The following is a 12,909-nucleotide window of genomic DNA, read 5'->3' on the forward strand; positions in this document are numbered from 1 at the left end:
GAGCCCAACCACAGACCCGAGATCTCTGAATCCTTTAGAGAGGAGAGAGGACTTTGTCAGGGCACTAGGTCAGGTTCGAGATGTGCAGGGCCAGGACAGTCTCTCTGCAGTGGTGTGTAGGTTTGGGATATGGACCCAGATAGGAGCCTAGGCTTATGTGGTTAGAGTATAGGACCTAGGGTTAGGTGGGCCTGGATTCAGATCCCAGCCCTGCCTCTCACCAAAGTCCCTGAGGAAAAAGATGATGTCTCTTTTATGCAACTACCAAGTACATACCAGGTACTAAATAAATGATAAAATTATTATTACTAATGATGCCTGAGGAGAATATAGAACAAGGATAATGTGACTCCATTTGGGTAAAAATTGGGGTGTACGGATAGGATATTTACCACAGATGTTAACAGTAGTTACCTCTGGGTAATGGGATTTGGAGGCAGTTTTTGATTTTTTTTTTAATCTGTGTGTATTTTTTTTTTACATTTTATAATGTATGTGCATATAAGAAAAAATGCCTGTCTAAACCGCAACAGTTTCCAGAAAAAGCTGTATTATTATTATTATTATTATTATTATTTATTATTACTATTTGGCCATGCCCAAGGCATGTGGAAGTTCCCTGGACAGGGATCTAATCCATCCCGAAGTTGTGACCTGCTCCACAGTTGTGGCAATGCCCCATCCTTAACCCACTGCACCACAAAGGAAGTACAGGGCTGGATTCTTAAGGCACTTAAGTGTGGGTGTTTTGGACTGGGAGCTTAAGAGGAGCTGAATTACTCTTCGTAGCAAGAGAAGAATTTGGATGCCCAGAGCAACCTGAAGGGCAGGGGGAGAATGGGAAGGGATGTTTGTATGGGTATAGACGAGGAAGCCCATTGACAGAAGCCTGTGTGGTTGGCAATGTCTCTTTAAATTTTGCATGAAGTTTACTACTCACTCAAATGCTTGGTCTGAGTGATTTTCATTTGGGGAACTGAAACTGGGGCTGGACTTCTCATAAGAGTTAATATGGCCTAGGACAGAGGCAGCATCTGAGGACACATAACCCACCACGAACAAGCCATTCCACTCCAATATCAATCAGGAGAAATCTCGGGAAGCTTCTTGATTCCCATGGAGCATAGATTTGCTCAAGCTTGAGGGGAACTGCCCTGGTTAGCAATTGCCGCATAACAAGCTATCCCAAACTTATTGGCATAAAGCAACAAAAATCATCTATTGTTTTCTCTCACAGTTCTGAGTGATGTCTGGGCTTGGCTGGGCAGTTCTTACTTGGGGTCCCTTCTGCAGTTGTATTCAGGTGGATGCAGCTGGAGTCATGGAGGAGATTTCCCCACTTGTGTTTCTGGTGCCAGATCTGGAGAGGCTCAGGTAGCTGAGGTTCCTGGAGAACTTCTCTCTCTCTCTCTGTGGGGTCTCTCCACATGGTACCTGCAGCTGGGCTTCTTTGGGGATGGTGGACTTCTTATATTCATGGCTCTAAAGGCGTGTGTCCTGAGAGAGAGAGACCCAGGTGGAAGCTGGATTGCTTTTCTGACCCAGCTTTAGAAGTCACACAAAGTCACTTCCATGGCATGCTATTAGTCAAAACAGTCGAAAGGCCCACCCAAGATCAAGAGAGACAACACAGGCTCCATCTTTTGTTGGAGGAGTTGCAAGGTTCTAGAATGACCATGTGGGATTAAAAATATTTCTGTGGCCATTTTTGGGAAATACAATCTGTCAGAAGATTTTACACAGATGTTGAGGGGCAGCACGACCCCTGGCTCATAGCTGAGTTACAATCAAGAAAAAAACAAAACTATTTTCTTTCATTTTTTAAAGGCAAAATATTAACAGAAGTAGACTTCAAATCAAGTCTAAGATTATTTAGAAGAACACAGATGACTAGTAGGGACTTTTAGTGTATCAGATTCACTGGAATTGGCTGTGAAAATCATAATGAAAATGAACAAGCCAGAAAGAAAAAGGTTACTCTCTTGTTCAAAACTCTTTCTGGATGGAGCTAACAGTGCTGGAAACTGAATGGGAAAAGCCTGGAAGAGTGCCTAAAGGTCGGAAGAGTCAGACGTTGACTGTTCGCAGGGAAGGGATGGCTGATCAGGAGACTGCTGAGATAAAGTGGTCAGGTTGGAGCAGGGATGGGTGCAGCCAGGGAGGAGTGAGGAACACCAGCGTCAGCACAGCAGGCACCTGCTCCTTCTACATGTGGGTTCCATAAGTGGGAACCACCTGGGTTACATGACCTTGAGAGCCTGGAATCTCCTGCCCTACTCTTTGCTCCAGCAACTGAATCAAGGGCTTATGGGGCTTGGCCTCTTTTCATCATTGGAGTCCCTGAACTTCAACCTCAGTGACCATCTCCTGCAAGTGAGAACACTTCACTGCTGGGAAATCACTCCCTCTCTCATGCTCTGCTCCTCGCTGGTTGCATTCTGAGTCCCTGTAGTCACATCTGGAAGCTGTCTCTCTCTCTCTCTTTTTTCTTTTGTCTTCTTAGGGCTACACCTGCGGCATATGGAAGTTCCCAGGCCAGGGGTTGAATCAGAGCTGCAGCTGCCAGCCTATGCCACAGCCACAGCAATGTGGGGGTCCCAGCCGAGTCTGAGACCTACACCACAGCTCACAGCTCACAGCAATGCTTGATCCTTAACCCACTGAGCAAGGCCAGGGATCAAATCTGCATCCTCATGGATGCTAGTTAGATTCATTACTGCTGAGCCATGATGGGAACCCCACATCTGGAATCTCTTATCTTGTACCCAGAGGAGCTTCAGGGTCATTTTGGGTGGAAAGTATTTCTCCCTCACCTGCAAATACGATGGGTGGGCTTTTGTGTTGAGAAGGATTCTGAGGTCGTGCTTAGGCTCAGAGGAAAGAAAGCCTAGATCAACTGGCAATAGAAGGTGGAGTGGTGATGCCAGTTCAGAAAACATATTTTGACTTTTTTAGCTTTGGGCAGCAGAAACCTGTCACAGCAATTAGCCGTCTACCATTTCCTCCCAGATTTTTAGACTAGCATTCCATAGCCTCCTGAACCCATCCCTGCCTTTAGAAAGCCACACCATCTCCTGCATCCCTCTGCTCTACTGATCTCACCTGATAACATTTCAATTCTGATTCTTCTTTAAATAAGTTGTCCCCTTGATCTTCTTTCTTAGACCCTGATAACGTACGTCTTGAAAAATCCCTTAGAGATTCTCCAATTCTATCACCTTCTTTTAACAAGTGAGGAAACTGATGCCTAGAGAGGGGAAAGAAGATTTGCCTGCCAGACTCCCCACTGGCTTTTCAACCAGAGCTTGCCTGGGGCACAAAAAGACCTGCCTGGGGCACAGTGTAAGCCTCCTTCCCCATTGCCAATATCCCCCCTCTAGTCCCCGCCCTTGCAGCAGCCAGGCCATGCTGACACTCATGCCAAAGAGTGTCAACCAGGAACGTGTCTTCTTTCTTGAAATACGCTGTGGATCAGCAGGCAGGCCCCTCAAGACCCCAGCGATGCAGCTTACATGGAGCCCAGCACACAGTAACCCAGAAACATATGTGGTGAGCAATAACAGTCATAAATTTTATGAGATTATGTGTTCCTAATGTGAGATTTCAGGCTGATCTGTTTGTTGAGCTATGCCAAGCTTCAGTATGATTCAATCAAGTTGGGCTTAATCTTCCCTTATTTACTCTGGGTAAGGGTGAGTCACGACGCATGTCTCTAGGCCAGTCTGCTGAACTAATTTACCCCAAGGATTTTGATGGACTAGTGATTTGTTTTCACTGCCTGTCCAGAGCTTATTTACTTATATCATTAGATGAGGCCTGGATTATACACAGTGAATATCTGTAGCTGTGCTGAGGACCAAGACCTCTCAGGAGAATCAGTGGACCGAGGGCACCGTGGAATGGATCACAGTTTCTTGTCCATCCCAGCCAATTCATGCCAAATGTTTTGTCACCTATACATTAACTCACTGATTTAAATCTGTGGTCTCTTTAATCACAGACATTCTGGACAAGTCCTCCTATCTCTGAAACTGGGCCATGTGGATCTGAAATGAAGGGGGAATATTGCCATCTCATCCAAAGATGGAAAAGCCTGGAAAATTTGCCCGAGGCCGGGAGTGACTCCAGCCACCAAGCATCTCCATCTCCCAGTGTCCAATTTTTTGCGCCCTCTGGGGAGATGGGAACATGCAGATGGAATTTGGGGCCTGTGTCCTCAGTGCCTTTTCTTCAGTGCTCCTAGGGGGATGTCACGTCCCCTTGTTCAGTGAGCAGTGAGGACTGGTCTGTAGCCGGATGAAGACAGTTTTGGGAGCTCCTGGTTTCCATGGATCCAGAGAAATACATAGGCTTGAGGCTATGAGGAAGAGTTTCCTTTGATTTCTACTTTGATCATGGTGTCAACTGTTAGGGTTTGCTGGGGCCTGGGATGGGGATGGGGTGGTGCTTCCCAAGATGTGAGGCTTTCAGTACTAAAACCAGGAAAGTTCTGGCAAATTAGAACAAATTTGTCGCCTTCCCTTTAGTGTCCCTTGACTTTGGTAAGTCAGACCTTAAGATGTAGCCAGAGCTTTGGTTGGAATGGGAAGGTAGCTCCTTTCTACACGGCTCCTGCAGGGCCTCCGCCTCTCTGGAAGGCAGGTTCCCCATCTGCCCCCACTATCATGAGAGGGGATGTGTGCTCATGAGTCACCCCCACCCCCACCCTGAGCTTCCCAAGCATGCAATGCCTGCTCCTTTTGCTGAGGGCTGCCAGCTGTGGGGCACTGATAGGCTCGTAGCCCACCCGAAGAGGTAGCAAATCCACATTTGTGTGCAAAGACAGTGTGACCCTGCTGATGGGGGGGCAGATTCTGAAGCAGGGTGTCAACATAGCTGAAACTCTGATGCTTTGAAGCAGTTTCGAGCTGGTGGCAGCTTTTGGATTTGTCTCTTGGGGTGTGTGTGTGTGTGTGTGTGTGTATTTGTCTCTTGGGAGGTGTGTGTGTGGGGGGATAAAAACTCAGAACACTGTGGTGAGCCCTTTGGTTATAAGGCTAGATTCTGTTTCACCTTGATTAAGCATGTGAATTCTGGAGCCAGATTACTGGGGTTAAGGTTCCAGCAGCCTGTTCTAATTTGACCTAAGGTAAGTAATGAAACCTCTCTGAGCCTCAGTTTCCTAGTCTATAAAATGGGCACATTGATAGGGTGGCTGAGGACTAAATTAATGAAGGCACAGGGAGAACTTAGAATAGGGCCTGCTGCATCATTATTCCTCAAAAAATATTTTCTGTGTAACTGGACTGAAAGGGCTGAATCAAACGTTCAACAGTTTTGTGTGCTGGCGTATAGTGTGGTCTTGGTGGTCACTTGAGTTGTGTACCAGTGGTGAGCTCTGCACTGTAATCCCTGCTGGTTGTCACCTCTGTCAACTGTTCTCACAGCATCTCACTGCATCCCCTGTTTTCTCCTGCTGCCTGGTCACTGCCTCCCAGGCTGCTGTGGACACACTGCACTTCCTACCTTGAGTCAAGACCTAAGTTAAGCTGTGGAGTTTGACAAAGTTTTACCAAAGGCCAGGGCTTACAGGGGATCTGTGCAGAAAAGATCACTGACCCTTGGTGTGTGGACATGAAAATTCCAGAATTTCAATGGCGAAGCCTCTCCACAGAGATTGTTCTTCTGCCTACCATGCTGCAAGACAGGCTCACCTCCTCCCAGAAAGGGGCTTCGACCATACCCTCTAACCCCAAGTCTGGACCCCAACAACATTCTTGAGGCCCCAGCAGGAAGCAACTTGCATGCTTTCATCCACTCACTGCAACAAGCGTCTGCAGATATACAACCTCTTTGGATGCTTCTTTGGACAATATGTTGAATTTTAGCTCCTGTATTATTTTTGATATAATGCTACTTTTACTTAAAACATCTTACCAAATTAACCCTGAGCAAATAAATTTAATAGTGGATGTTTTTGAAATCATAACTTTGGCTTGAATTCTACAATTTATATCTTTATTAATATAGCAACATTTCTAAAAAAAGAATTGCTTAGACTTTCTAATTGAGTTTTTAGTGCCATAATGGCATAAACTCAACTTCCCATCATGCATTTGACAATGTTTCAAATTTATGTTTGGTAAATGTGTTTTTAATACACAAGGTTTCAGTGAAGCTGAAGAGCAGTTGTATAGATCCTGGATGGTATTAAAAAAAATCAGTTGTGTCAGAAGAGATTTTTATTGCACCACTTACTACCAAGATTAAAATATTCATGCAAGGAACAGAAAATGCCCTAGAATTATTTCTTAGAATCATCAGTTTCAATCTGTCGTGTTTTCCATGCATATTTGCCGTATTGTGATACCCGTGGATCATTATTTTATCCTTGATTCTTTTTGTAAGTGGCCTGTTGACACTATTTATAACCCTTCTTCAGTTTTGTCATCTACTGGAAAAAATTCCCCAAACATGTTTATATATAGAAATACTTGCATTTTAGGAATCTACAATTCTAACAAAATTGTTATCTATTCTATTTTCATCAGGAGTGTGTCTCAAATACAACGTCAGGTTTCTAGCCAAAATAATTAACAATATTTAGCCCTTCTTACCTTATTCAGACTGATTTCATTCATTGAATCTGCCATAATTTTAATAATTTATTTTTGTATTTCATCCCCTAAATAGGTGCAATATTATTTGGTGTTGATTTTTATATTATGCCTAAACGTTCTATCATAATATTATCAAATTTTCCTCTGACTTCGGCCAAATGGATAAAATTCTCCTTATCATGTTCATACTCACAATGTTTCTTGGATGTGCCTCTGAACACTAGAACTTGCCTGCCAAAAATTAAACCATGTATAATCTGCATACAACAGCACAATAATTTTTTTCCCATTTTTGTAACTTACTTGTAGCATCAATAGTTTATTTTTAATTTTAATCAGATTTTAAAAATTTCAGTCCTTCAATATTATCAGTCAGACTAGGTCAGGGAATGCTTTGGGAACAAGCAATGCCAAGACTTTGGTGGCTTGACATAACCGACCTTGATTTCACGTTCATGCAATACTCACTGAAGGTCTGGGTGGCTTCTAAGACAGCTGCCCTCCATGTTGTGACTCAGTTATCCCAGCAGACAGAGAAAAACACCTTGCAGCTCTACCATAAGTGTGCAGCAAGAGTGGTGGAAGGTCATAGATGAAGGAGCAAATGCTTCAGCTCAGAAATGACAGGATCACTGTTGTTCACCACCCATGGACCAGTCACGTGGCCTCTCCTGACAGAAGGGGAGCAGAGATGTGTAATCCTGTACTTGTCTGGAAGTAAAAGAGAACAAAATATGAACAAGGATCAGATTTCTCTGCCACAATAACTGCATATTTATTGTTGCACACTTTATTTTTTGATGTTTGCAAAGAATATGTCATAAATGCTATCAGTCACACCCATTTCTCACTTTTCGTCCTTAATATCCCCCAAGAAATTGGCAATAGGAACAAAATACAGAATTATTTTCTTTTTTTTTTTTTTTTGTCTTTTTATGCCACACCTGTGGCATATGGAGGTTCCCAGACTAGGGGTCTAATCAGAGCTATAGACACCAGCCTACGCCAGAGCCACAGCAACACCAAATCAGAGCCACGTCTGCGAACCACACCAAAGCTCATGGCAATGCCGGATCCTTAATCCATTGAGAGAGGCCAGGGATCGAACCTGGTTCCTAGTCAGATTTGTTTCCACTGTGCCACGAAGGGAACTCCTAAAAATTCTTTATTTTTTCACTCTTTGGAAGAATTCATGTGTAATAAGTTTATGACAACTTCTTATTTCTTATGTCTTTAAATAATTTCTTATTTGAGGTTAAAAAAAGTTCAACAAGCAAATCCTCATATGTAATATTCCAATTATCTGATCTCTCTGGCTGCAGTCATATTCACTTTGTAAGACTACCAGCCCTTTCATGTTTCTCCTAAATATTCTTGAGAGACCCTGGAGACAGTTTTAAGACTGCTTCTCCAGCTGATTCCATAGGCTCCTGTTTATTCCATTCTCTTCCTGCTCTGGCTATTCCTGTCACAGCCAAGTGCTGAAATAGCAGCAATGTCCCCAAAGACACAACCTTGAACTGCTACTAACAACCATTGCCATCATTTCCTGTCTCTGTTGGCTGTTTGGTACCACTAAAACCTTATGCTTCCAATATCCCAAAATACAGTAGAGAAATGGCTCTTTTAGTGCTCAGCTCCTACACTGGTTAGCAGTACTATGTAATAAACTACCCCCAAATTCAGTGGCTTAAAACAATAAGCATTTCTTATCACTCATGATTCTGTCTGTAAGATGACAATTTAGGCTGGAACTAATTGGGCAACTCTTCTGATCTTGGCTGGCCTTCTTCTTGTGAATATGGCCAAGCTGTGGATCAACTTTACTGATCTTGACTGGGCACTTTTGTATAACTGGAGTCTCGACTAGAATAATTAGGATTGACTAATTCTGGCTCACATGGCCTCTTATCCTCCAGCAGGCTAGCTCAGGCTTGGTCACATGGATGAGAGAGAAGTCCCAAGAGAAAGAAAAAAAGGGTAAGGCCTCATAAAACCTGGGCTCAGAACTGGAAAATGTTTCATACTAGATTTTACTGGCCACAGAAAGTTATGGAATCAGCCAAGAATCAAGGAGATCGGAAATAGACTCTAGCTCTTGCTGGGAGGATCTACAAAATCCTGCTGCACAGGGTATGGAGACAGGGAGGAAGAAACGGCTACTGCCATATTTGTAACACTCCATAGCCTCCTCTTGGAATTGAGGTGGGAGTCCATGGGGACTGGGCTACAGGTCATAGGAATGACAGGTCCAGACTCACTCAGAATACTCTTTCTCCCAGTACTGATCTGTTGACCTTGACCATATTCAGATATGTCAGCACCCTGGCACTGGACATAGCCAAAGTTCAAGATGAGCCCAAGGAATGTGAGGGCCCTGGCTAGGGCTGCTAAAGCCCTGGGAACTTGGGGAATGGACTCATTAAGAAGCCTCCTGAAATCTAATATATGGCCCAAATGAACCTTTCCACAGAAAAGAAGATCATGGACATGGAGAACAGATTTGTGGTTACCAAGGGGGAGGGGGAGGGAGTGGGATGGATTGGGAATTTGGGGTTAACAGATGCAAACTATTGCCTTTGGAATGGATAAGCAGTGAGATCCTGCTGTATAGCACCAGGAACTATATGTAGTCACTTATGATGGAGCATGATAATGTGAGAAAAAAGAATGTATACATGTTATGTATAACTGGGTCACCTTGCTATACAGTAGAAAATTGACAGAACACTGTAAACCAGCAATAATGGAAAAAATAAACATCATTACAAAAAAAAAAGCAGAGAGGAAAAAAACATCAAGAGGCAAGAGAGATGCAACAAGGTGAATATACATAACACTACTAAACTGTACACCTAAAAGTGGTTAAGATAATAAATATTATGTTCCATATATGTATTAAGAAGCCTCTTGAGTAGCTCTCTCCTAGTAGCCTTCTGCTTTTTGGCATCACTTTCCCAGTACTGCTAAAGACAAGGACATCTTCATTGGGTAGACTCCTTCTCAGACAGAGATGCTGCAATCTTTGCCCCACGTGTGACTAAGGGAGACAGAGAAGGAAGAAGAGAGGCACAGGCACTGGGTCCAGACTGGCCTTTCTGTGATCAAGGCTCATGCTGCTCCTCCTTTTGAACTGAAAAGAGGAGCCCCAGGATGTAGGTGAATAATTGGAAAGAGTTGCAATGATCATCTTTCACATTTGCCAGTGGAGGTCAGTTTCCGTGCCTCATCTCTCAAGAGGAGACACTTGGCTGCAGGGGCAGGAAGAGGACTGGAGAGCCCACTAAGTAGACAGGTCTACCTGTTCAGCAGGTGAGTCTCTATGCTAAGTCAGATTAGAAGGCAGAGAAACCATTATTATGTTCCCTCAAGTGACATCAAGTGGCCAGCATCCTAGGGACCCCTGGATCCTAAGGTATCGATAAACCAATTATGGGTCTGGGTAAGTCAGAGAAAAGGCGGCTCCACAGACAGTCCTTGTCGTGGATTTCCTAAGGCCTAGGGTCCCCAAGGACATTTGGAGCTCCAAACTGCTTGTAGCCTTGGTACAACCTTCAATAGAAGGCAAAAAATGTAAAACAGGGCAGGGCATTCCCATTGTGGCTCAGCGGGTTAGGAACCCGACATAGTGTTTATGAGGATGCAGGTTTAATCCCTGGCCTCACTCAATGGATTAAGGATCATGCGTTGCTGCAAGCTGTGGTGTAGGTTACAGATGCAGCTCAGATCCTGTGTTGCTGTTGCTGTGGCTGTGGCGTAGGCCTGCAGCTCTGACTTGACCCTTAGCCTGGGAATTTCTGTATGCCACACGTGCAGCAGTGAAAAGAAATAAAAAATGTAAGACAGTTCATCTCTGGTTGAGTGGTTGAGTTGGATGGTTGCCTGAAGGATCATCCTCAAGCCAACCTGTCTTGGCTGGACCCCAGCTTTCTCTTCTATAGAGGTGTGTGCCACTTTTTGTTTCTCACTCATATGGGGTACTTTTAAGGATGAACTACGGAAACAGGTGTAAAAGCAGCTTTGAAATATTCCACAAATAAAAATACTCCACAAATACAGTATTTTTAGAATTTACTTGTTGATTTATGGCTCAACTACTTCCAAACAGAATTTGAGGCAACTCACAAGACAAGTGTGGTAAAAATAATTCCCAAACTACTATCACAGATCTGCAAGAAAAGCCAAGTAATAAAAGGCGTGAGAATGAGGAAAATTACATGCAAAAACCATATTGAGAAAATTTATTCTACTAAGCATAACATTTAGCTTTGGGAGGATAACAGGACAGACAGATAACAGACAGGTAGAAATTACTAACATTTACGAAGCACTTCCTGTGTGCCAGACACTGCAGCTCAATTATATGAGCTAAATATATTTTTTTTAGCTTTTCAGCAGCCAGTATAAAAGAGAGGAATTAAGAGTCTAATAAATCTACATAATTCATCACTACCTTTTTCTGAGGTTGAGTTCTGAGATGAATCTGAATAAATATGTTTTGTACAGGTTCTAGGTAAAATGGAATAAGCACATTGCATCCTGTCTCTTCCAATAAAGTACAGATATAAAACCAGGAGGGAATTCATGGGACACCATCTGAGAACTCTGAAAAGCAAACAGTAGCAGGCAGATTGTGGAAGAAGACCAGAATTTGAAGTACCATTAGACTGGCAATGAGTCTAACACTTCCTCCCTCCCCAATCCTCCCACAGGTTGGACTTGAAGGTGGGAAGTGCATGTGGGGTGGGATAAGCAAAGTTCAGATCACCATAGGCTGAATTACTTAGGAAAGTTTTCATGAAGAAGGTGAAACATGAGCTGGGGTTAGAAAGAAGGGTGAAACATCCATAAGCAGACCAGAGAGAGGGGACCCTGCTGGGCAAGGAGAAATTTCATGAATAAAGGCAGACTCAGGTATGCTTGAAGAAATTATGTAGGTTAGTCATGAGAGATGGCTTACATGGTTTGTAAAGTACTCACACGTTCATATTTTTGTGATAATCCAGGAAGGTGGTATATTTTGATGTACCCATTTCACAAATGACTCTGAGTCACTGAATGACTTCCTCAAGGATACATAGCCTACTAAGTGGCACATAGAGACCTTAAAACTCAATCTTTTGGTTCAGGTGGAAGACACTAAATGCCAGGTCAGAGAGTGAATTTTTATCATAATGGCAAGAGACATCAATCAGCTAATGTTCAACAACAATTTCCTAATATTGTCAGATCGTCACTAAATTTTTTCAACTGTCTTTTAATTTTTTTTGTTCTGTTAAATCAAGATTCAAACAGGGTTCCCAAGTGGAATTTAGTCAAATAGATCTTATAGATCTCTTAAAATGCATAGATTCCCTTCCCTCTCTTTTTCCCTTATAATTTATTAGCAGCATTCTGGATATTACAGACCTCATCCCCATGGTGTCAAGTAACATGTTCTCTTATCCCCTTTGTTTCCTGGAAACTGTGATTAGATCATGAAGCTTGATTAGATTCCAGTCCATTTTTTGGAGGAATACTTATGAGTAGTGGTGTGTGCTTCCTAATGTGTCACATAAGAAGGCATGCAATATTAGGCCATTTTTTGTCATCTTAAGATTGATTATTAGGTTCAGGTCTGATTCATTCATTATGAAGTTTCCTGTCAGTTGTTCACCTAAGGTTTTTAGCAACCACTGATATTGGGATAGTACATAGCATAGAAGCCATTGACATTGCCTAATCCATGTACCACTGGGGCTGCAAAGTGGAGATATTCAGCTTCTATAATTTCTTCTTTGCTTATAGGCTAGAATTCTTTTATAAAGCCCATTTCCCACATTAACTATTTGGCTACCTGAAAAGGTAAATAAATGTTTAATTCTTCCTATTTATAATGAGTTAGTTCCCAAGCATACACCACAGGTGACCAAGCAGTTTATGATGATGATGACGATGAACTCAAGAATTTCAATTTTTTGTTTTGTTTTTGTTTTGTGTGTGTGTGTATGTGTATTTTAGATTTCAATATTCTTGATTTGTTTCAATCCACTGCACTTACTATTTATTTTGCTATACCATTAATTACTATTCTTTGGTCAATGTGAGCCTCTCCATGCTGATTTCTGGGTCTTTTTTGTATAATCACAACAATCATTAATGATCATCCTGAACATTTCCTGCTCCAACCTGCAATCAGCCATTTCACAAAGACCTTGATTCCTTTTAGTGAAAAATGGTGTTTAGAGACAACAATCTAGGCCTTAGGAATGCTCATTATTCCTAGGTAGGTCAGTGTCTCTAGGTCTTTTCAGCAGACCCAGAAAGGAAA

The 12,909-nt window shown here is 42.7% G+C and overlaps 2 long non-coding RNA genes across 2 annotated transcripts in view; one reads left to right on the forward strand and one right to left on the reverse strand.

Moving 5' to 3' along the window:
• LOC106508344 overlaps positions 1-12,909 on the forward strand; it is a 44,904-nt gene that overhangs the window by 19,534 nt on the left and 12,461 nt on the right. The window lies entirely within an intron of this gene.
• The window catches only part of LOC102163076, an 83,274-nt gene continuing 70,410 nt past the window's right edge, over positions 46-12,909 (reverse strand). The window contains exons 2-3 of the long non-coding RNA XR_298323.3: positions 7,068-7,310; positions 46-1,497 (exon numbers count right to left, since the gene is read on the reverse strand). This is a non-coding gene — a long non-coding RNA (uncharacterized LOC102163076). The remainder of the gene's footprint in view (positions 1,498-7,067; positions 7,311-12,909) is intronic.

This window comes from Sus scrofa, chromosome 4 (genome assembly GCF_000003025.6).
Source record: "Sus scrofa isolate TJ Tabasco breed Duroc chromosome 4, Sscrofa11.1, whole genome shotgun sequence".
Lineage (NCBI taxonomy): Eukaryota > Metazoa > Chordata > Mammalia > Artiodactyla > Suidae > Sus > Sus scrofa.